Genomic DNA, 26,058 nt, shown 5'->3' on the forward strand with positions numbered 1-26,058 from the left:
TTCTGCACATACAACAACAACAAGCCCTGGTTTACAGCAAGACTCAAGCAGCTTTGTCGTGTCAAAGAAGAGGTCTACAGAAGTGGAGACAGGACTCTGTACAGCCAGGCCAGGAACACACTGACAAGAAGAGATCAGAGCAGCAATCAAGCAGCGTGGTCGTGTCAAAGAAGAGGTCTACAGAAGTGGAGACAGGACTCTGTACAGCCAGGCCAGGAACACACTGACAAGAAGAGATCAGAGCAGCAAAGAGGAGCTACTCTGAAAAGCTGAAAGCTCAGGTTTCAGCCAACGACCCTCCGTCTGTGTGGGGAAGCCTGAAAACCATCACTGGCTATAAGAAGCCAGTCCCAGGGTGGAGGACCGTCAACTAGCAGACACACCTCTAATGATCTGTGAAAAGGATGTGCGTGGCCTCTTTAAAAAACAAAAGATCAGAAAGGCACCAAGCCCAGATGGTGTGACCCCCTACTGCCTGAAATACAATAAATAAATACACTAAATGATAAAACCTAAATGTAACAACAGCATTAAAACAAATTGACATCATATTTAAAATGCATTAATCCATCAAAGAGGCCTAGAATTCATAATTCTCACAGCTTCTGGTAGGAAACTGAATTTAAGCCTGGTGAGCTTGGCCTTGATGCTCCACAGCCTCCTGCCTGAGTGAAGGAGTTCAAACAATACATTCGCTGGGCATTTGGGGTCATTCATGATGGAGGAGGCTCTGGTCCTGCACCTGCTGATGTAGATGTCCTCAATGGAAGGCAGACTGCAGTGTATAATGGTTTTGCATCACTGGTGGGGATGAAGCAGCCTATAGGAGGGAGGTAGCCAGTTTGGTGTCATGTTGCGAGAAAAACAATCTCACCTTCAACACGGACAAGATGAAGGAGATGATAGTGGACATGAGGAAGGAGAGGAGATCTCATCAGCCACTGTTTATCCGGGGGTTCGAAGTGGAGAGGGTGAGCAGCTTCAAATACCTGGGCCTCCACATCAGTGAGGACCTCACTTGGACACTTAACACCACACAGCTGGTCAAGAAGGCTCAACAGCGGCTGTACTTCCTGAGGAGGCTAAAGAGATTTGGCATGTCACCTAGGATACTTTGCAACTTCTACAGCTGCATCGCCAAGAGCATCTTGACCAGCTGTATCACTGTTTGGTATGGCAGCACTATTACTATGGACCGCAAGCGCCTGCAGAGCGTGGTAAAGACTGCGGAGATGATCACCAGGACTCCACTGCCCTCTCTGCAGAGCATTTACCACCGCAGGGTGCGTAGGGAAGCTGCCTCCATCCTCAGAGATCCCACCCACCCTCAGCACAGACTGTTCACCTCCCCACCCTCTGGCCGGAGGTTCAGAAGTGTGAAGTGTAGGACCTCCAGCCTGAAAAACTCTTTCTTTCCCTCTGCCATCAGACTCCTAAACAGCTGAGGAGTTTATCATTTTGCTCATTTCCAGCCATTTAATTAATCTTGGGTACCTCTAGATTAGCTTGGCACCCATCATAACTCCAAATAGTCTGCAATTATTTCAGAATAATAAAACCAGAGAGCCTCTTCCTAAAAAAGAGAGGATAGTTTGTGAACACGTACACCTCCTGCTGCCGGTGTTGTATCAAAAGTGGACAGCAGGACAAACTGCAATGGCATTAATTAACTTGAATTTCTCCTCCATAAATAGGTAAATGAAAAGAGATTTGTAACACTCTAAACAAAGCTGGTGATTGAGAAACCCTGTATTTTCATTGGCATAATGTAGACATAGTAACTTCTCCAGCCTTACAATTCTCTAAATTTACAGAAACAAGGCATTAACAGACATGTAATGTGTGTTTTTTTTTTTACTTACCGTTAAGTCCTACCGAGAAGTGGAAACATCACTCCATTTCAAGCAGCTCCAAGGTCAGTAACTCTAACCGGTGGTCACTGCGTCTTCCCCCACATGACCACATACAGTCCCAAAACTAATAAATTAATTCCAAAAGGTAGCGTAGCATGACAATAACATCATGGATTGTTAATCCACTCGTTAAACCAGCAACACATCACATGCAGGAGACACATTGGCCTCAAGCAATCAAAACAAACAGGTACTGTGCTCTGGGAGAATCCAGCGTTGATGATCTGATCATTCACCGCCCCAGGGTGCTTCACTGGATGGCTGATCGTAGGTTAGACCTGGACATGCAGCAACCTCAGGCCCTGTGACCACATCCTCTGGTCACAGTGCAGCAGCAGGAAGTAAAATATATCCACAAAACCGGGCACAGTCAAAAAATTCAGCTTTTACAGTGGCACCAGCGGATGTCAGGCAAGATCACATGAACGTGCAACTGCCTAGAGATTATGACCATTCAAGGAAATCCTTAAACTATCATGTAAGACTTTATATTGTTAAGGGAAAAAAAGTCTCGCGAGTGAGAGTTTGCGAGATGTGTTTAAACCAAGTTGCTTCTGCACAGAAATATTAGAACATACATAACATTGTAGATAAATCAGAAAAAGCATGCCAAGGGCTCTTTAAGTGTTAATACTGTGTTAATGGGTGTTGAGACCCAAAGCAGCTCAGTGTTAACACAGTGCAGGGGCTGTGTGGATGTGGATGTGGATGTGTGCTGCTTCAGCTACTTGAGGAAAATTTGATTACATTCAGTTTCCCAACAGCCAAAACACTGCCCAGAATGTTTAAGCTTTGTATATTTATGTAAGTATATACAACACTACAACAGTAAGCTGCTTTGATGATGGTAAAGATTTTACATTAGATAAAATGAGACAGGCCATGTCAGCATAACAGCAAGTGGAGGGAGCATACAAAAAAATCCTGAGGGTTGTGTTGGTGATGTCTGAGAGTCCATCATCTATAGTACAAGATTCATGACAGAACATGCGTCTCTTCTAAAGAATCCACAGTATTCAATTGTTACTTCTTGTGGTCACTACCAAGGCCTGTGCTTCAAAGTATACAGACAGGCAACTGTAACCATGGATTACCTAATGACCGATAAGTGTCAGTGGTGTAAGTTTTTGAGACTTGTCGCACTTGACGGCCAGCTGAAGCAGACTATGTGTTTTCTCAAGGCGGGCTCCTCGTGTTCTGTCTCATTGGATGAGCTCCCTCAGGGTGGAGCTCAGAATCTCTGCAGTCCTGCCCCAGCATGTCTCATTCAAAGCTGTCTGGTGATTCCTGTCCAACCACTTTTGTTTGTTACTTAAAATGTCCCACAGACAACACAGAGGCAAAGCAGGCAGGGCTACAGTCCTCCTCCCTTGACTCTGAACTTGGGTTTTACTTGATGTCTAAACTATACACTAATGAAACAGGAATGTAACTCTGCAGCTTATAATCACCATAGGAGTTGTGTTTACAGCTGGGACACCATAACAACATTTCTGTTTTGGTTGTGGTGCCCTGTCTGAAAGAAAACATGGTCTATTATGAAAACAAGCTACATTAAATCCAAGTTATTTTTTTAAGTTAACATATAATATAGATTTTTTGGACAGTCAGCATTATTCCTTTTCAATCAGTGTACCACTAGAATGTCCTCTAACTAGACAGTGGTCATGTTCAATCCAGAAACAGCCTTGTATCTTTGGATCCTTACTGTTGGTTATCATTCCTACAGTGTCAGAAACAATAACATTGTACTCACCAAGTACATTCTAACATTGCTCAGACAAGCAGACAAGTTGTAAAGAAAACTGGGTCATGTGCTCCCACTGTGATTGTTGCTCTAGTTATAAGCATCAGATAAATGAAAGGTTTTAAAATGACGATGACAATGTGTGTTATCAGAATTCAAGATAACATTAAGTCTCCCTTCCTAATCACTGCACTGAAACAGAAAGCGGCTTTCCTGTGCTTGAACACAAGGTAGAAAACTTTTTTGAAACATAAATATATGAATACATAGTAACCAAAGATAAACAAGTCAAGTTGGCTGTGTAAATCCTGCTATAGTCCACACTGCATCTCCCATCCTCATATATTTAACATGTAGCACATGTTAAATATAGAATTACAGTTCATTAAGGCTGCATGTTGTGTGTCAGCCACTTGATCTTTGTGTGTGTGAATCCAGCCAACAGTCTCACTGAGGGAGGAGGTGCAGGTTTACTCAGCGTGACATCAATTAAAAGTTGTTGTCAAGGCATATGGACCAGTTATCTGTGTAAGAGGTTTTCCCTGTCTTTTGCCAAGTGTGTAATCCTTATTAATAATAAACTGGATACAAAGATGAATTAAAATATGTGATTAAATTGAAAGCCATGTGATACACTATATATACTATGTACTGTGTATATACAGTGTATTTTATTTTTCTGTTTAAAGCTGTGTTAATAATTAAATCAGACCTAAATAATTACTGGTAAATATTGCAAATATAAAAGGCCTGTCTGCAGTTAGGGTCACATGGTGTTTCAACACCTTTGTCCATTACAAAACCAGCCTCGGTAATTTACCAGTGACTTTTGCTATAAGGGCAGAGTTTAATATTGTCAATTCTCTTTTATTAATCATGTCTGTAGAGGAGGGGTTTTGTTACTGAGTACAGATATACTGCTAACTTTGTTTTGGAAATTATTTGACTAAACCTGTATCTGTCAACAAGATGAGTTGTTCACTGAGGTGGACAAGATCTCTGCTTCTTAGGAGTGTTGTTTTCAATCAACATCTCAGTCATAGAGCTGTCAAAACCTGTTATACCTGCAGCTTTACTACCTGACTCTGTAGGTAGAAATGATAGGGGGTGTGGCCATAGCCAGAACACACTGAGTAAGGAGAGAAACCTCTGTCTAACTGAAGGTTTTGTTATATTTCCGCCTGGAGTTGCAAAGTTCTAACTGCTGCTCTTACAAATCTTAATATACACTCTCTTAGTATGTTAGTTCCCCAAGAAAAGTGCAGTTATGTGTGTGCTGCAACAGAAATGCCACTCACACCACAGACTGAGGCTGTATGAGGATAATGCCTGCACCTTAAACATTTAAAAACATTTCTTCACAGTCCAGATTCCTAAAACCTTATTCTCATAAGCCCCTCATAGATTAATTGTTACACTATTTGTGCTTGTGTGTATGTGTGACTCAACAGGCAAAGTCATTGGGTTACACCTAGGCGTGTGTGTGTGTATAGTGGAGTTTGGCCTCACCCTTCTGAAAAGAAACCACTGCATTAGTAATATCAGGTGGCTGTGAAAAGACGGGGGTTCATTTCTTTGGCCCTTTGTGCTGCTTTCTCTCGTCCTTGTGTTCATGTCACTGATAGAGGCGATAGCATCCACTGACAGCTGATCATCTCCCTAATGCAGGACTGGGCAAAGCTAAGGGTGGGAAGAGAGTTTAATAATAAACTGAACCAGATTAAGATCAAGAACCCTGTTAGGTGTCCCAGGACACTGACATTCACTACCCCTACTAATAAAATCTCTTCTAAAGACTGCGCCAGAGTTACTTTTATGGGGCAATTCATAGATCAATTTTCTATGTCCACTTATCTTGTGGAAAATATACAGTATGCAGACTCATCAACAGAAATATCCCAGGAGTAACACATAAATTAGCACATTTACACCATCAGCATCTACATACTGTATTTTTGGGCTGTGGAAGAAAACATATTACAGACTTTGACAGCATTCAGACTTTAGCTCTACTGGTTTTGGAACACAGAGCCACCTTGGAGTCATAAATCTTCTCAGATTCGTCCTTCATTCTTTCCATTCTTCCATTTGATTATAATTTTTTTTGTGGATTAAAGTTTGATCATTCTTGGTGGCACCAAAAGAAAATTCAATTCAAATTATATATTGCCAAATTACAACAAAAGGCATCTCAGGACACTTAAAGGTCTAGATCATACTATTATCATCATCACTATTATTATAGAGGAAAACCCAACAAATCCCCCTTGAGCAAGCACTTGGCGACAGCAGGGAGGGAGAGCGAAGTGATCTGTTGGGATAATAAGTCACTATGAGGTCTTTAAGATATGATGAAGCCTTATTATTAAGGGCTTTGTATGTTAGGAGAAGGATTTTAAAGTCTATTCTGGATTTTACAGGGAGCCAGTGGAGAGAAGCTAATATAGGAGAGATATGATCTCTCTTGCTAGTTCCTGTCAGTACTCTGCAGCATTTTGGATTAACTGGAGGCTTTTTAGGGAATTATTGGGTCATCCTGATAATAAAGAGTTACAGTAGTCCAGCCTGGAAGTAACAAATGCATGGACCAATTTTTCAGCATCACTTTGAGACAGGATGCTCCTGATTTTTGCAATATTGTGCAGGTGAAAGAAGTCAATTCTAGAGACTTGGTTTATGTGTGATTTAAAGGACATATCCTGGTCAAAAATGACTCCAAGATTCCTCACAGTTGTACTGGAGGCTAGAGCTACAATATGTCATCTAAAGTAACTATATGGTTAGACAGCAGATTTCTAAGGTTTTCAGGCTAATGCAAGCAAAATTTATTTATATAGCACCTTTCTAAACCTGCGTTACAAGGTGCTTTCCAGTAAAACATAATAATAAAAATACATAAAACCAGATAAAACACATCTACACAATAAAATAACAAAAATGCATAGTCAAAACAAATACATCAATCAATAAAATTGTCAAAGGCCCATGGATACAACGTTTTGAGAAGTGATTTAAAAACAGACAGGTTCGGAGCAGATCTAATCTCCCATGGCAGACCATTCCACATTATAGGAGCCCGAACTGAAAAACCAACCCGAACTGAAAAAGCTCGGTCTCCCCGCTGTTTCCGTCTGGACTTTGGTACTTCCAGGAACAACTGGTTCGAAGACCTAAGTGTCCTTTCTGGAGTATAAAAACGCACAAGCTCAGAAATATATGAAGGTGCCAAACCATGTACAGCCTTATAATAACAATGAAAAGACAACCCATATTTCATAAAAAAATCAATTCAAGGGGAAGTAAATACAAAGAAAAGAGTACTGGCCCGAGTATGGAGCCCTGAGGAACACCACAGTTCAAAGGAACAGCAGAAGAAGAGAACTCATCAATATGTACAGCAAAACTCCTATCAGACAAATTTGATTCAAACCGTTTAAGAACACCACCATGAAGTCCTACAGAGTGCTGCAGATGGGACAAAAAATATGATGGTCTACTGTGTCAAAAGCAGCCGAAAGATCTAAGAAAATCAGAATAGCAGTATTACCTTTATCCACCAACACAAGATCATTAAATACCCGCAACAGAGCTGATTTGGTACTATGGTGTGTCTTCTCAAATTCTCTAAAAAAATCTGTAACTGTATAAAAACCATTTTCTCTATAATCTTAGTTTTAGGATATGCGCTCGTACACGGAAGTGAGTGAGCGACAGAGAGGCGGACCCAGGTAGCCGACTTCAGTGCAAGTAGTGGTTTATTAAATTACAGTGCAGTAGGGTGATAAACAAGAAACAGGTAAGTGAGTAGGGGAAAACTGGGTGTCGACCAAGAGCCGGAGTTCTGGAGTGATGAGCTGGAATGTGGTGGGGCCGAGCTGTGTCGCGGGGTCACTCCTGAGCTGGTCGATGAGGTGATGATAGATGCTGGAACAAAACACAGGTAGAGAGGAGTTGACATGGGATAATCTTGGTGACTGTGCATCGACCTGTCTGGAGGAAAAGGCAGTCCAAAAAGGAAGGGGAAAGAAAAACTGGCCAGGAGAAACTACGTGTGCCACTGGAACCAAGGTATAAAATAATCATGTACTGGAAAGCCGAGGAACAACACAAAACAATAGACTAGGACATTCTTAGCAGAGAGGCAAGGTGAAGGCCTGATAACATGAACGAACTGGCAAGTGAGTGAGAGGTGAACTGGGTATAAATAAGGGGGGACTAATGGAGTGCAGCTGGTGCTAATCCTGGTAGTGAGGAGCAATCAGGGGCTAAGATAGACAGAGTGAGGAAGGTGAGAGAGGCCAAAGTGGCCGGGTAAACCTGACACTTAGACAAAAATGGTAACTTGGAAACTGGTCTAAAATTCGATAAAACAGTAATATCAAGATTGGGTTTTTTAAGAATTGGTTGAATCACTGCATGTTTAAGTGCCGTTGAGACAATCCCAGAAGCCAGAGCCATTAATAAGATTGACAATGTCCAAACCAATACTATGAAACATCTCTTTAAACAGAGCTGCTGGCATAATGTCCAAAGGACAATGAGAGGGTTTCACAAGCTGAACTACTTTCATAAGAGCAATTAATGAAATAGGCTCAAACTGGTCAAAAACAGCTGAGCATATAGGAGCAACAGAAGGATCCAGAACAGAATCATCAATTTGGGACCCGATCATAACAATTTTATCCACAAAAAAATTGAAGAAACTCATTACAAGTAGCGGAGGACACATCCGTCCAAGCAGCAGTAGATGGATATAAGACCACATTTATGGTGCTGAACAACACCCTGGGTATATGACAATTGTTTACAATAAGCCTGGAAAGCCTGGAAAAGTATTGAGATCTAGCAAGTTTTGACAGCACTTTGATAATCTCTTAATCACTTTTTTAAAATATGTTCTGTTCTGCATGTTTGAAAGAATAAAATCAATCAATCAATCCAGCGAAATCTGAAGATATTTTTTTCCACTTCTGCTCAGCCTGCCTACATGCCGAAAATGTTGGTGAACTCATTAAAAGGCCAGACGAGGAAATGTAAAGCAAAAACGCGTCTCTTTAATAAAAGAACTAACGCTAAACAAAAAACCATACAAGACACGGTGTACAAAAACACACTTACGGGTTGGTATAACAGTCCAAGGTCAGAGCCAGCAAACACATATATCAAAGGGATCCAAAATACGTAGTCCAAAGGGAAGTCCGATAATCATACACAGTAGCAGTCTGAAACAAGAGGGCAATGCAGAGCAGAATAGGGGTTATGCACAACTTACTTCTGTATACTGCAAAACAGAATCATCCGTTTCCGGTTTGTGACTAGTATGAAATATGGCACTGTTCTACTCAAGATGTCTCCAAGAACAACCAAAGATGAAGATCACGGATGTCCACCGAATATGCAGTTCGACGTCTAAAACACCGGGCAGCAAGCTGGATAAGGGGTTTAAGCTATATGCTTCTTCATACATCCACGACTACGAAGGTAGAGTTATGTATCGGTTATCTTACAAACGGAGATGTAGCTAAGCTAGTTCGTAAGCTAACTAGCTAATGTTATCGATATTTACACCGAGCATCTGTCTGGTACACCAAAATAATGTAATACACTACCAGAAAGCTAATCGTAACTAAGCTTGTGTGATGGAAATGCTAAATTCGCAAACTGCTGGGCTTCTAATTTTTCACATGCCATGTCCAAGGCTGATGGTTCTGGTCTAGCATAGTCATGACACTGAAGCAGAAATCCGACGTCCATCTGTTCCTCCTCAATTTCCTCCGGCCGTTGCGTTCTCTCCCACATGCTTGGTCTACTTGCAGGCAGAGAGTAGTCATTCCAGGCAAACAACACTGGAGCAGCTCCTTCTTTCAAACGCCGTCGTCCACCTTGAATTACATCTGTGGAGACGAAGTGTCTACTACATAGTGTTGTTGTCCATCCATATTTTTCTTAAGGTTTCATCCTTGGGGAAATGGTGAAAACTTATGGCTGAACTGAACTTCCCTGACATCGCACATTGAGGTACGCAGCAGAAATCACTGTTTGGATGGTCCCGCTTCTGGTATTTGTGTCTTGAAAAATACATTTTTGTTTTTTTAATCTACGAACTAATCAAATAAAACGAGCTCAAAGAACGTGTTACTACTGTTGTGTCACCCGCGTTCTGCGGAAAAGCGGAAGTGCGCTGATCCGTTTTCTGGTTTGGTCACGTGACGTTCCGCATAACCCCTATAGTCCAAGGTAAACGATCCGGGTCAACACACAAAATGGCAAAACCAAAAAACGCTGGAGAGTCAGAGCTGGAGTCTAGAACAATGTGGCAGGGACTGGTGGGTGAAGGCTGCTTATAATGCGGTGCAAACTAAAGGCTTTATTCTATTATAAAGCCACGTCCGGTTCTTTCAACCAGGAACTCAGAGAGACGAAGCGGACCACTTGAGTATATAAAAAAAATATAACCGTACTGGTTTATACAAAGGGTCACAGGCAAGAATTAACATTACACGTCCAGGCATCTTCCACCCCCAAAGCTGCTTCCCGTCTACACCTGTCACTATGAGCGTTGCTAAGCCCTGGTTCCTCAAAGTCAAAGTCAAAACATGAGGAAAAGTCAAGGTGTGTGGCTGTTGTTTTTGTGGTGTGTATCTAGAACAATTTGACATGACATTACTCATTAAGACAAATATTAAGATTAGCATTACAGTTAATACTAACAACTCTTTGCCTGCAACCTTGGCCTACATGCACATGAAATTAAACTGAGCAGTTAACAGCCTGAGCTAGACATCCTGTCTCCACTAAACATTTCTAGACAACAAATCTCTGAATATCTATCTAACTAAGAAATAACCTAACAAAACTATAATGAGCAGGTGAAACTAATGCGAGTGATGAAAGTAAAGAGACCGAAACTGTGGTGAAACAAAACAGGAAGTAGCATCAAAATAAAAACCTGACAGGAAGCAACACAGAACCAAATAATGACACCTACATACAAGTTCAAATGAACGGGTGTTTTCATTTAGCCAAGGTTCAGACTTAATTCTGACTCGTTTATCCTTAAAAGTAGCACACGAGTCAAGGATGTCAGTGCATGTAGAGCTAAACCGAGCTAATAGCTCATCTACAGTCTCATGACCAGCATCCAGTAACATATGAGGCTGTAAGTCATTATAGGCAGTGGAAAAGAATTCAGCTGTCTTAGGAGTAATCAAGCAACATCGCTAGGTTCAAGCGACATCGCTAGGTTGGCATACTAGAACTAGTTATAGAATAAGAAATTGCAGCATCGAATAAAATGGAAATGATCAGAAATCCCCACATCACAAATATCAGTCATGCAGACAGGGGCACCAAGTCAAGAGTATGGTCTTGAGCATGTGTAGGCCCACTTACAAACTGGGTCAAATTAAAAGACTAACTAATGTTCATAAAATCCTTAACCATGGGGTCTGTTGGACAGGACACATGAATATTAATATCCCCAAAGATTAAAATTTTGTCAAATTTGGGCATGATTCCAGTGAGAAAGTCAGAGAAATCACAAATAAAATCCTTATTAAATTTAGGGGGGCGATAAACTAACACACACAAAATAGGACAGCTCACCTTTATCACAAACAGCTGCATTTCAAAGCTGGAATAAGCATCCATTGTAATTTGCCAACAATCAAAACAATTTCTAAAAATTGTTGCCACACCACCACCTCTCCCAGTAGTCCTCTGAGAGTTAAAGAACGTACAGTCCAGGGGAAGGAGTTCAGAGAAGGTTTCCACTTCACCGGGCCTCAGCCAAGTCTCAGTTAATAACATAAAATCCAGGCCATGAGCGGAAAAGAAGTCCTTTAGGATAAAAGTCTTGTTCACTAGCGATCTAGCGTTAAGAGCCATCCTCACAGTCGACTGCCTGGTAGGTAGATGTGACGCCTGATCCAACGGGCTTAGGTTAGCCTAAGCTACACCCCTCATCGGCCGTCGTTGGATCCTTTGCCAGTAAAAAGCCGATGAGTGGACCGGTACAATGGGCCGGAGCCATCTGTAGCAGTCCCTACGAACACTCAAAATAGAATGATGGTCCCGACTTAAATTATATTCACTGTTAAAAACGTGAAGATCAGGGCCAGGATAATACCCCAGGTGGCCCTTAAGACTCACCAACGCCCCTCTCTTTCCCCATCTATGGCCCTTCCTCTGTGGAAGGCTACAGGGAGAACGGCAAAGATAGAGTGGAACAGCTGCTAGAAATGGAGGAAGGCTCTTTGATGGCTTTCCCAGCTCGAGAACGAGCAACTTCTCCATTGAGGCCCTGATACTAATAAGGGTAAGGCGATCATATACCAAGGCAGATATGAGGCGTTATGAAAACAGTGTAAAAAACATATTAAAACAAACCACAAACACAACAGCCGCAGACGGCCAGCCACATACACCGGCGCCATCTTGGTCTACACTGTGTTGCGCAAAATAGCATAGAGCAATAGAGCACAATAACTTCAGTTTTGTCTGAGTTTAGAACTAAGAAATTACAAGTCATCCAGGCCTTTATGTCTTTAAGACATGCTTGAAATTTATGCCATGTTTCCTGATAATATTGTCTAACAGGGAGCATGTATAAGAGAATTGGACCCAACACAGAGCCCTCCAGAACACCGTGACTAACTTCATTCTGCACATAAGATTCATCATCAACATGAACAAACTGAAATCTTTCTGATAAGTAAGATTTGAACCAACTTTAAACACTGACATATGCTTTCTACAAGAAAACCATCTAACAAATCCATAATCATAAAACCTTAAATGCAAATGTAAGGCAGTGGATCGCTACCGTTACAGGGCAACAGTACAACACCACCTCTGTAAATCTGGCGTGAGTCTTTTTGTATCCTGACTCAAACACCGTAGTTCCCGTCTGAACTGGGTGTAATATGATATTGTGGTTCAGACCTGTGTTCTCTGCCTTGTAAGGTAAGCGGTCTGCTGCCACACCGAGCATTAATTGAGGATTTGTGAGTCGAAATATATCCGTTAGGAGAGGAGTTAAGCTGTGAAGTTGTTCGTTTAAATGCTTTAGGCGCTCTGTTTCTTTGAGTTATACAGATGTTCTCGTTTTGTGCTGTAATCAGGCATGTTAGCCGTTTAGCTTTTACAGACCGTAGTTGCCGTCTGAACTGGGTGTAATATGATATTGTGGTTCAGACCTGTGTTCTCCGCCTTGTAAGGTGCTGCACCGCGCCCGCTGTGAAGCTGAATAAAAGGGGCCTAACCTGATGCAAGGTCTCAACTGCAATTACACCAGTCCACGAGTCTGACGCTTGGCTCTCCACACCACGCACTCCCCGCCATCTTAACACAACGCAGACCATTAGCGGCGTCTGGAGAGGCGTCATACACGTGTGGGTTACACAAACAATTTAACCAAATATTTTCATCAACATATAACAGTAGGCAAAGAGGTGTCTCAATTTTTATTAATAAAAATATCCCATTAATTCATAATATATCTATCACTGACCTGGAGGAAAGATTTATAATTATTTAGTCTGTTTAACAGACTGAAAACCTTTAAATAAAGTGAGGAGAGTGAAAGACATGTTTCTGCCCTGAATGAATTCAAGTACTATTTCCATTAGCCAGGCAACATATACACTTGTGAATATACAGTGGGGAAAATAATTATTTGATCCCCTGCTGATTTTGTAGGTTTGCCCACTTTGGGTCTATAATTTTTATGATAGGTTTATTCTATTCTACTCTCCATTTACATTTTGTGTACTTGTCCATTCACTTTGAATGGCCGTATTCATTTCCAAAGGCCACACTCAGAGTCACGTGACTCCCGCTCTGGCTCCGTGTCTGTGTGTTTTTGATCAATTTCCTGACGGTTTTCTGCTTTTATTCTGCTATCTATAAGCTTTCACACACATATTATACATGAAAATGGTAGAGAATATTGTCAGGAATCCGAGTAGGCAATTGTTGTTGCAATAGGATGAACGGTATTTGCGTAAAGTTGCACATTCCAGAGGTAGTGCCGCCTCAGTCTTTCATTAATTCAGAAAAAAGATTCAGAAGATCCGCTGAAAGCAAAAGTCAAGGTATTTGTAAATTGCCATGGCTCCTTCATTTTGTGGAATATCTTGACATAGAGGTGATCAGCATTCTCGTTGAAACCTCCTGCTGCTCGTAGTGGACTTAGTTTTTCTTCTGTTGTTGATTATGTTAAGCCCATGCTTCAGTCATATCTCCTGGGTTCTGCTCCACCTCAGGCAGCCCAATCTCACAGACACATTCTCTTTAAAAACTACTTTTTATTGACCCAAGTATTTCACATATACAAAAAACAAAACAAAACAAAACAGGGAACAAATAAAAACAACATAAGATTATTACAAGTGATGAAACAACACCATGAAATAAACCATCCCATGTGATACCACTCAGCCAATCAAGTCTGTGCATTCCAGGTAGTAAACATTGCGACTCTATAGCACAGAGAGATGAGAGTTAGAGGCAAGTTACACATGAAAATACGGTAGAAAGAAAAAGAAAGACAGTGATATACAGTATGTAGAGAAAACAGAGAGATACAGAGGACAGAGCCGGAGAAAGGGAGAGATACAGACGACTGCGCCAGAGAAAGTTGAGGAAAAGACGTGAGACAGAGAAAACGAGAGAAAAATAAAGATTAAAAAAATAGAGCATTTAATCCACAATGGACAGATTCATTTCTGTTCATATTTACCACTGGGAGCACTAAATGGTGTTATACTTGTGTAGTGCCTTTCTACGCTTTTACAGCACACTCATGGCGCTTTCACTTTATTCGGCCATTCACCCATTCGTACTCTCGCATTCACACAATGGTGACATCACCGGGAGCAACTGGGGGTTCAGTGTCTTGCTCAAGGACACTTTGATGTGTTGACTGGACAAGCCAGGAATCGAACCGCTAATCCTCCGGTTAGGAAACAACCCACTCTACCTCCTGAGGCGCAGCTGCCCCCTCTAAATAAATGTGTCCGGTTTAGTGCTCCTTTGGCACTTTTTAAAAGTGCCAATGTGAAACGCCATTATGAGACAAAACATAAAGGTGTTGAGTGTTCACTCATAGTTGCTTGGATTTTGGCCCAACACAAAAAGCCATTTACTGATGGAGGGGTTATCAAAGAATGTATGAGTGCAATAGGTGAAACACTACTTGAGGAAAAACAAAAACAAGAACTTTGTGATAAAATAAAGCAAATACCAATGTCAGCATCATCTGCCACAGTGAAAAGTGAAATATTACTTTTATTTAGTAAATGAGAGAACATTATACATACCGGCAGTCATACATACTGTATATGTTCAGTTTTATCTTACGTGACAATAAATATTGTTGGTTTTTGAATTGTACTGAATTAATTTAACAGTCAGGTATTGATTACATGCAAATGTTGATACTACTGCTAGGCTACTTAAATATATATCACACTAAATAGTTAGACATTATGATCTTCTGGACCTATGCTTCAAGAATTTTTTTATAACTGGACCTCTTTAAATTTTAGTTGAATACCCCTGCTGTAGAACAACGGATCTGCACATGGTGATGTGGAGATAGCGTGATGGAGGTGATCCTAACAAGAGAAAACAGAAAGACTGTGTTATAAACTGGAGTTTATGAAACAAAATATGTTTGAAATTTGGATAGCTATTATACCTTGAGCACTGCTGGAGGGCAGGAAACCATTTTTAGTCCAGAACAACTTCACAAAGACACATTCTGGAAAGTTTTACTATGAACTGGAGGGATGACAGAGGACCTGACATAAACAGTTAATGTAAATACCACTGTAGCTGTACCACAAAAGACAGAACAGTGTCGAGTCTGAATAGATAAATGAACAAAGCATAAACTAAATAATAACGTTTTACAAATAAAAAGTACAGGGTAATGAAACTTTTAGCTAAAACAATTAAAACAATAACTTTATAGTAACAATACTTTGTTCTGTTCTGAAGAAACACGTTACTGTGATGAGTCTCCAGTTGTGGCAGCATGAAGTCTTGATTGGTGTGAGGTTATCAGCATCGCCGAGTCAGAAGTAAGGTGAGGTAAAAGTTAAGAGTTATCTCGTGTTTTGTTTTGAAAAGTGAGTTGGATCTGCAGGAAGTATAACATTTCTCATTGCGGTCCAGATAGGTCAAATTGTGACTGATAGTTTTGATTGTGTTGCAGGTTTTGGTCTGTAGCAGCATACTGTCTTGATTGTGTTAATCCTCAGAGTGTTAGAGGAGGTGAGGAGAAAGTTGAATCATAGCAGACACCTTAACAGGAAGTGGTGTCAGAATAAAAGCATGTTACAGGAAGCAGAAGAGACAGAATCATGACATTAATATGGCCTCTATTGGCCATTTGTAGAAAATGTGAATAGGACAAGTGTCAGTTGCGTTTTATCAATTTTTACCCATCCAGCTGTAGCCTTATAGGGTTGTTTCTGTGGGACACAAAATATCTGCCAGACACAATACATGTCATCGACATGAGACGGCAGTCCTTCTGTGTTATGGTTAACAATGGTCAGAGTGTAGTGTCTGCTCAGTGTTTGTCTGATCTGAAGAAGCAGCATCATGTCATCCATGTTGGCTATTCTCGTAGTCTCCAGGGCTGATGTGATCTCTGGATTCAAATAAAATCATGTCTCATCCATGTCCAGTAGGTGCAGTCCACTAAGGGAGGCCACTCTGCTGATAGCTATGTAAGCCATGCCACGTTCAAAAATGTGCTTCGGTGAAACTACAGCTGATGTTGCCATTCTCTGAACCTTGTGGATTGTACCACTCCTCTGTTTCAGGTTGTGTACTCTTTCTATGTACACTAGATTGTCAGCTGCACTGACTGTTCGTTCCAGCTTGTTTCATTGTCCATTTTGCATCCAGGCTTAGTAACGTGTGTAGCAACCCCAGCCAAATGATTTGGTTGCTCTCTTTTACTGATGGTTCATTTGTACTTTATTTGCTCCTTGAAATCCTTTCATTACACCTTGAACACACCGTAAGAGCTATGAAACAAAAGTAAAGCTAGTTAGCACCCAAAATTACAGATAAATATTTAGTAAAATGCGATAAAATAAACACAGTGTTCAGCAATAACAAAAACGGTTAAATCACACATAAATGTAGCTTAGCATTGCATAGCGTAGCATAAAGCTAACATTAGCTCCTTTGGCTAACCCATACAAAAATATAACCATAGACAAATTAGCAACCCAAATGAATCATTGTACCCTATGAACTAAACATTACGAACCTTGTGCCCATATTGGCTGGATGCTAAGTCAAAATTTAAACTGTAAATTACTTTCTTATCCTCCGTTTTCATTAACTAACAGTGTTCTCTGTTCACTTTCTGTACTTCTTCGTTGGTCTTAACTTCCTGTTCTACTTCTTCCTTCAAAATAAAAGTCTGTAGTAATAAACGTATTTTATAGAACAAACAATAAAACTAAATTGTATTAATAAACACTATAAACGGTTAATAAAAATGGTTATTTACAACGTGCACAATCATTCGGTTATTCTCACCCTTCAGCTATTTCAACAAAGAACCTCAGCCATTTCTTCTCATCATTCAGCTGTTTCAGCAATTGATTTCAGGCATTTTCAGGGTGATCCTCACGATGTTTCATTTCAATAGCCACACTAGTAGTCCTCAGGCTGTAAGACTACTTTCTCTCTCTCTCTCTCTCTCTCTCTCTCTCTCTCTCTCTCTCACACACACACACACACACACCTACTTGTTTTTCCTATTACATGGGGACTGCTCACACATGGACACCCACACACACTCGTTTGTTTTCCTTACTTTGTGAGGCCTGCTGACACACAACTTCAGCTTTTAATTTCATCTTACATACAGTAATTATGGAACTTTTTCTCTTCAGCTTTCATAATTATTGAACTTTTTTTCATATTCCATAATTGTTCAGCATTGCATCTCATCCTTTCAGCAATTGATCTTTGGCATCTCAGTATTTTCAGGGTGATCCTTCAGCATCTCAGCATTTACACGCATCTTCGACAGGAAATACATTTCTCTAGTTTAATTTGATTAATCTTGCACAACAAAAACAAACCAAAACCATAATTTTATCACTAGATGCAGAGAAGGCATTTGAGAAAGTTAATTGCACATTTCTCTTTTGCACACTACACAGGTTTGGGTTTGCAGAGTTGTTCATCCATTGGATAAGAACACTGTACACATCACCTAGGGCAACAATAAGCACAAATGGGATCAGGTCACCAAGTTTCATTTTACAGCAGGTTACCAGACGAGGATGCCCACTCTCACCATCTCTATTTGCCATTTTCATCGAGCCTCTAGCAGCAGTAATACGACAGAACAATAAAATTAAAGGAATACAAAATACTTACTCAGAACATAAAATGAGTCTTTATGCAGATGATTTATTATTATATTTACAGGATCCTAATAATCCTCTACAGGAAACTTTTCACATTATTAACACATTTTCTAGGCTCTCAAACTATACAATAAATTGGAATAAATCCACCATACTACCACTCTCGGAGGATGCTTGGGATTCTGCAGCTCAAGACTCCTCCCCCCAATTCTGCACAGGCAACATTAAATATCTTGGTATTAATATCTCCCCAATAAACCACTATAGCTTTCCAAATTAATTGAAGAGATTATGAAAATTACAGATTCCAAGAAAATAATATCCAAGCCATATAAACTCATCAAATACAGATTCAACAATAACAATACAAAACTCAAATGGGAAAATGATTTAACTCTCTCCCTCAGCTCTGACTTTTGGACAGAAATTTGTAATAACATCTTTTCTATGACCAGCAACATAAACTTACAACTTATACAATACAAGACCATTTATAGGACCCATATTACACAAAGTAAAATGTTCAAAATGGGTTTCACTAACACAGGCACCTGTTCACAATGCACTCTAGATTGCAGCAACAATTATTTTCATGCTATTTGGAGATGCCAACAAGTTCATTCCCTCTGGATAGCAGTGACAGAGAAACTCTCCACCATCTTCGGCTGTAGAATCCCTCCTTCTCCATCACTTTACTTGCTCTGTAATATCACAGAAGTTGACCACCTACCAATTAAATACAAAAATCCACTCCTCATTTCTCTAGCTATTGCCAAGAAAACAATCTTTCAAAACTGGAAATCAAAAAAATCTCTACACATAAACCACTGGACCAACCTTTCGATAAAATACATCACACTAGAGAAAATGGCATCCACTCACAAGAATAGTTTATCAACTTTTTATGACACATGGAACCCATTTTTAACACATTTCAACTTGAACCAAGCACATGGGACTGAGGCCACACACATTCCCACTAACCTCCAAAAATCTAACAAGCTGCTTTTATTAGTAGTACTCTTTTCATTATTGTTTTTTTTTCTCTCCTTCTCCCTTTCTTGCCCTTCATAGACTGCATAAGTTGGAAATACCCACACTTCATACCCTCACACACAACACTCATGTAAAACCCTCTATAATCTTTTTGTAATATCATGGAAATGTTGTCTTATCTTCCATGTCTGGACCTGTTTCAAGGTTCAAGGTTCAGTGTTTATTGTCACAGTAAGGAAACCTGTTTCCCTGTTCAATTATGTTCTTACTTTGCTGTCCACACTGACTGCTAAACAACACAAGTGAAATATAAAGTAGATAAACAGTAGCACAAAAAATAAAGGCACTTTAAACAGTGAGTGTAAAGAAATATAATAAGAAGTATATAAAAATATAATGAGAAGACAATAAGAGATAATGTATGCTACATCAAAGCTGTATGTGCAATAGTCAGCAGTGAATGTGCAGTTATGCCTGTGCAAACTGGCAACTTTCCTGCGGTGGTAGACGCTGCAGAGACGGCAGTGGAGATGCTCTGCAGAGAGGGCAGTGGAGTTCTGGTGATCTTCTCCGCAGTCCTTACCACTCCCTGTAGGCGCCTGCAGTCCATAGCAGTTGTGCTGCCATACCAGACGGTGATGCAGCTGGTCAGGATGCTCTAGACAATGCAGCTGTAGAAATTGCTGAGGATCTTAGGCAACATGCCAAACCATGTGTTACACTTAATAAGCTTTTGAGAACTGAAGACACAAATTGTTGAAGCTTTGTAGGTGGAATTCTTTCCCATTCTTGCTTGATGTACAACTTCAGTTGCTCAACAGTCTGGGGTCTGCGTTGTTGTATTTTATGCTTCATAATGTGCCACACATTTTCAATGGGAGACGGGTCTGGACTGCAGACAGGCCAGTTTAGTAGCCGCATTCTTTTACTTTTACTGAAGCCACGCTGTTGAAACATATGCAGAATGTGGCTTGGCATTGTCTTGCGGAAATAGGCAGGGGCATCCTTGAGAAAGACATTGCTTGGATGGCAGCATATTTTGCTCCAAAACCTCTGAAATGTTGAAAATGTACTTTTCAGCATTAATGGTGCATTCACAGATGTGCAAGTTACCCATGCCATGGGCACTAACACACCCCCCATACCATCATAGATGCTGGCTTTTGAACTTTGCACTGATAACAGTCTGGATGGTCATTTTATCCTGGAGGACACGACGTACATGATTTCCAAAAACAATGAAATGTGGAATTGTCAGACCACAGCACACTTTGCCACTTTGCATCAGTCCATCTCAGATGAGCTCAGGCCCAGAGAAGCTGGCGGCATTTCTGGGTGTTGTTGATGTATGACTTTCACCTTGCAAGGTAGTTTTAACTTGCACTTGTAGATGTTGTGACGAACTGTGTTAACTGACAGTGGTTTTCCGAGGTGTTCCTGAGCCGACGTGGTAATATCCTGATGATGTCTGTTTTTAATGCAGTGCCGCCTGAGGGATCAAAGGTTACAGGTATCCAGTGTGGGTCTAAGGCCTTGCCGCTTATGTGTAGATTACTCTGGATTCTCTGAATCTTTTGATGATATTATGGACTGTAGATGATGAAATAGCTAAATTCATTACACATGTACGTTGAGAAATGTTGTTCTTAATGTATTGGACTATTTGCTCACACAGTTGTTCACAAAGTGGTGAATTGCGCCCCGTCTTTGCATGTGAATGACTGAGCCTTTTGGGATGCTTCTTTTATACCCATCATAATGCTCACCTGTTTCCAATAAACTTGTTCACCTGTGGAATGTTCCAAACAGGTGTTTTTTGAGCATTCTTCAACTTTCCCAGCCTTTTGTTGCCCCTTTCCCAGCTCAATTGGAACATGTTGCAGGCGTCAAATTCAAAATGAGTGAATATTTTCAAAAATAATAAAGTTTATCAGTTTGCACATTAAATATCTTGTCTTTATGGTGTATTCAATTAAATATGGGTCAAAAAGGATTTGTGCGATCAGTGTGTGAGGACATCCAGGGCAGCATTTCAATAGCTCACAGTGACTGCTGCTGCGTTCTGAATGGCTGCATTGACAGCATTTCTTGGAGGCTGGACTTGACAAGCTGGATAAACACACACACACACACACACACACACACACACACGCACACAAGAACACACACTGGCACAAGTAAACATTGTTAATCAGAACAAGAACCTGAGCTTAATCGCTGTGCAACATCAGCATCAGCATTTTTTGACAGCGTTAATGTTAAAGTTACAAGAAACATAACTTTTTTTTTCCAACTTTGTACGTAATGCATACACATTCAGTTGTCACTTTATTAGGTGCAGTCTAATTCAACAGTCCTGCAATAAATCATTCTCCATGGAAGTGAAATGGTTCGGTTTGTCTTCAAACTGTTTCAGAGAGGTACTGAGTCACCAGTACGATTATTCTGGAGGCTGGTGTTTGTGCTGCTCTTGAATTGTGAAGTATTTCACAGAAAGTTACTGTAATCATTAAATAACTTAAGCACAGTTTATTCTGATTTTTACTGTCACTAGTATGGTAGTGGCCATTCTGATGGATGCAAATAAAATCAAGAGAAACCATGTAAATAATACAAATGACCTCAAAGCCCCCAGAGCAGCACATCCATGTGGATGTATGGTTGCTATGACAATATGGGCACCATGTCATTAAGACAGAGGGTGATGAGGAAAGTTCTAAACCAGGGGTGCCCAATACATCGATCGCGATCAACCGGTAGATCGCAAAGGTAGTGTCGGTAGATCGCGTGCCATTTAAAAATAAATTAAATGTATCCGGTGTAAAACACGTGACAAATGTTAACATGCAAATGGTCAGTGTGATGATTCGCTATGGCGACCCCTAACAACAAAAGCAGAAAGTGCCAATCATTCATATATAGCCTATCATCCATCCTCCCTATGGCATTTGCTACTTGATTGACATGCAGGGCAGCCAGTCTGAGAGCTCGTCTTTTCTGACACAGGAGTCACCAAACTGGCACAGTCAACAGCACGAGCTACTGCAAAACTCCAGTAAGTGAACTAACTTGTCAGCCTTCGAATTCATGTCTACTAAAGGGTATAAAATGAGTGGGGGAGCCCAATCAAGTAAGAAACAGAAAACGTACTGAAAACATTCCATGTGGAATGGGACGACTTTTTTTTGCGACATTATATTATAAAATTATTAAATTAAAAATTATTATTATTATAAAATGCATTTGCTTGATCTACCAATCTACTGTTCCAAAGGGAAATGGATCATTTTGACTTCGTCATTCGAAAAGTAGCTCGCAAGGCAAAAAGTGTGGGCACCCCTGTTCTAAACTGTCTGAGTTAGATGAACTGGAGCACAGTGACACCAGCTTTGTCACCTACAGCACAGCAGCACAACAGAAAATTCAAGATTCAAAGTGTTTATTGTCATATGCACAGTAAGGAAATGTGTTTCCCTGCACAATGAAATTCTTACTTTTCCGTCCACACTGAATGCCAAACAACACAAGTGAAATATAAAATAGATGGCAAAAAGATCTAAAGGCACTTCAACCAGTGAGTGAAAAGAAATATAATAAAAAGTATATAAAAACATAATGAGAACACAATGAGAGATAACGTATGCTACATCAAAGCTGTATGTGCAATAGACAGCAGTGGGTGTGCAGTTATGCATCTCCAACTGAGCATGTAAACAGTACAGGTGCAATTACATGAAGTAATTCATGATTTTAAACCCCTGTCAGCTGTTTAGGAGTCAGATGACAGTTGGAAAGAGTTTTTCATTCTAGAAGTCCTGCATTTCACACTTCTAAACCTCCGGCCTGAGGGTAGGGGTGTGAATAGCCCATGCTGGGGGTGGGTGGGGTCCTGGATGATGGAGGCAGCTCTATCTGTGACGGTAGATACTCTGCAGAGAAAGCAGGGGAGTCCTGGTGATCTTCTCTGCAGTCTTTACCACTCTCTGCAGGCACTTGCAGTCCATAGCAGTAGTGCTGCCATACCAGACCGTGATGCAGCTGGTCAATATGCTCTCGACAATGCAGCTGTAGAAGTTGCTAAGGATCCTAGGCGACATGCCAAACCTCCTCAGCCTCCACAGGAAGTACAGCCACGGTTGGGCCTTCTTGACCAGCTGTGTGGTGTTAAGTATCCAAGTGAAGTCCTCACTGATGTGGACGCCCAGGTATTTAAAGCTGCTCACCTTCTCCACTTCGCGCTCCCGGATGAACAGTTGCTGATGAGATCTCCTCTCCTTATGTCTACTATCATCTCCTTCATCTTGTACGTGTTGAGGGTGAGGTTATTGTCCTTGCACCATGACACCAGACCGGCCACCTCCCTCCTTTAGGCTGCTTTGTCCCCGCCAGTGATGCAATCTTTCACTGCAGGGTTGTCGGAACACTTTAGGATGGTGTTATCCTTGTGGGAGGTGACACAGTCGTGGGTGAACACGGTGTAGAGGATAGGACTGAGGACACATCTCTGTGGGGTGCCAATGTTTGTAATAACCCTGGCTGAGGTCCTATTGCAAATCCTGAAGTCTGGGGCCTGCCAGTCAGAAAGTCCAGGAGCCAGTCACAGAGGGTGGGGTGCAGACCCAGTGTGGACAGTTTGTGGGTGAGTTTGTGGGGGATGACCGTGTTGAAGGTGGAGCTGTAGTCAATATAGAATATCCTGATGTAGGAGTCTCTATTTTCCAGATGGGAAAGGGATTAATGAAGGGCAGCAGCAATAGCATTTGAGGTGGCCCTGTTGGCCCCGTAGGCATACTGCAGTGGTCTAGGGTGTCCGATATACTGCTCTGAATGTGGGCCAGCACCACTCTCTCACAACACTTCATAAAGATTGGAGTGAGTGCCACTGGCCTGTAGTCATTCAGGTACGTGACGGGGCTCTTCTTGGGAAGAGGGATGATGGTTGTGGTCTTAAAGCAGATGAGAACGATGCTCTGGCTGAGGGAGAGATTGAAGATGCTGGTGAGAACATCGGCCAGTTCATTTGTACATGCATTGAGAGCCCTTCCAGGGATGTTGTCTGGTTCTGCTGCTTTGTGGGGTCAATCCTCCTCAGGACTTTGCATAACTGGTCTGATGGGACAGTTAGTCGGGGGAGGGAGTTGAGAGGTCTGGGTGTGTGTGTGTCTCCTGTCGGTGCTGTGGCTGGAGGTCTCAAAGCAGGTGTTGAAGGAGCCGAGGTCATCCAGCAGGCTGTCTGTGGAGCTGATGATGCTGGTGGTGGTCCTGTAGTCTGTGATGTGCTGCAGGCCTTGCCACATTCGTCCACAGTCAGCAGTAGAATAGAAACCACTCAGCTTCTCCCTGTACTTCCTCTTGGTCACTGTGATGGTTTTCCTCAGTCTGTACTTCACAGCTTTGTACGTCTCATTTCCTGATCTGAATGCATGAGAATGAGCACGCAGCATGTGGCGTACCTGACTGTTTATCCAGGGCTTCTGGTTGGGGAACCTCCTGACTTGTATGGTGGGCACAATGTTGTCAATACAGGTACTAATGTACCCGGTCACATACTCAGCATAATCCTGTACAGTGACAGAAAAGTCCTCCAAGGTGGCTGCAGCAGCTTTAAACACATCCCAGTCTGTCTGAGCAAAACATTCCTGCAGGGTGCCTTCAGTCTCTGGGGTCCAGAGTTTAATTTGTTTGGTGACAGGGTTTGTTTGTTTCAGTTTTTGTCTGTAAGCTGGATACAAGAACAAAGAAATGTGGTCCGAGTGTCCAAAGTGGGGGCGGGGTGCAGCCCTGTATGCACCCCATATGTTTCTGTAAACATGGTCTAGTGTGTTCTTATTCTGAGTGGGAATGTTCACATGTTGGTAATATTTGGGAAGTACAGTCCATAGATTCCACTGGTTAAAGTCGCTGGCAACGATAAAAACAGCATCAGGGTGAGTTCTCTCCAGCACGCTGATGATGACGTCGAGTTTGAGTGGCCGTGGGATTAGCTCTAGGGCTAACATACACAGCAGCCAGAAACACAGCACTATGCTCTCTTGCTAGATAATAGGGCTGGCATTTCAGCAATAAAACCTCCACTTCTGGTGAACAGTGCTTATAAACAGTCTGTATATCTCCACACCACAGGTTATTGATAAACACCCACACCTCCCCCTTTCATCTTACCAGAAGCTGCCGTATGATCTCCTCAGTGCACAGAGTGAGTCTGTAGCTGAACGGCGGGTCTGGAACTTTGTCAGACAGCCAGGTCTTGGTGAGGATCAGAGCACAGCATTCTCATATTTCCTATTGTGTTGTAATCCTAGCTCTTAGCTCATCCAGTTTGTTCTCCAGAGACTGCAAGTTAGTTAGGAAGAGGCTGAGTAGCAGTGGTCAGCTAGCTTGAGCTTTTAGCCTAGCATAGAGCCCTCCCCTCTTGCCCCATTTACGCCTCTGTCTCCGGAGCACTCTCCTGGTTTCAGCCTGCTCATTCAAGCCCAGTGCTTTGGGGCCTTCAGGGTGGTGATGGCTGCAAACAATGAGTTGTAGCTCCAGTGGTATGAAACCAGCAAATTCCCAGTGGCTGTGTGAGTTTGCGACATCCAGCAATGCCTGTCTGTTGTATATTAACCGTGCATGACATTTGTGCGTTGCCGAAAGAGCAAGAAACACACAAAAAGAAGAAAAAGTCGGCATTCAAGTGTAGAATGAATAAGCACGTCTGCCACGGTGCGCGCCATGTTTTGGCGGTACAGTGTCGGTACAGTGTCCATTTACTCAACTTAAATACAGTTTGCAGGTACTTCGTTCCCATATGGCCCATTTCATACCAATTTTGTACTTTATCTTCTGACAGCTGCAGAGGGCTAGCTACTTTGCAGTGAAGTATTCAACGCAAACTTTAATATTAGCTTATAAAATACACTACTGTAAAGTCAAAAACCTAATAGCAAAACAATTAGCTAACACCACAGTAGATTATTACTGGTTGTGTGCAGCCTCAGCTATATTTTAACTC

The 26,058-nt window shown here is 41.5% G+C and overlaps 1 protein-coding gene across 8 annotated transcripts in view; it reads left to right on the forward strand.

Annotated features, from left to right (window-relative positions):
* plekha6 (pleckstrin homology domain containing, family A member 6) overlaps positions 1-26,058 on the forward strand; it is a 113,049-nt gene that overhangs the window by 35,650 nt on the left and 51,341 nt on the right. The window contains exon 1 of one of the 8 annotated variants that reach the window (XM_020617894.1): positions 10,527-13,052. The exons of 6 other annotated variants lie outside the window; for them this stretch is intronic. The gene's annotated coding sequence lies outside the window, so the exon portion shown is untranslated. Of the gene's footprint in view, positions 1-10,526; positions 13,053-15,649; positions 15,752-26,058 lie in introns of those variants that run through there. One more of the 8 variants, XM_020617895.1, reaches the window with a different exon arrangement.

The sequence above is a fragment of the Monopterus albus genome, unplaced genomic scaffold, assembly GCF_001952655.1.
Source record: "Monopterus albus unplaced genomic scaffold, M_albus_1.0 scaffold196.1, whole genome shotgun sequence".
In the NCBI taxonomy this organism is placed as follows: domain Eukaryota; kingdom Metazoa; phylum Chordata; class Actinopteri; order Synbranchiformes; family Synbranchidae; genus Monopterus; species Monopterus albus.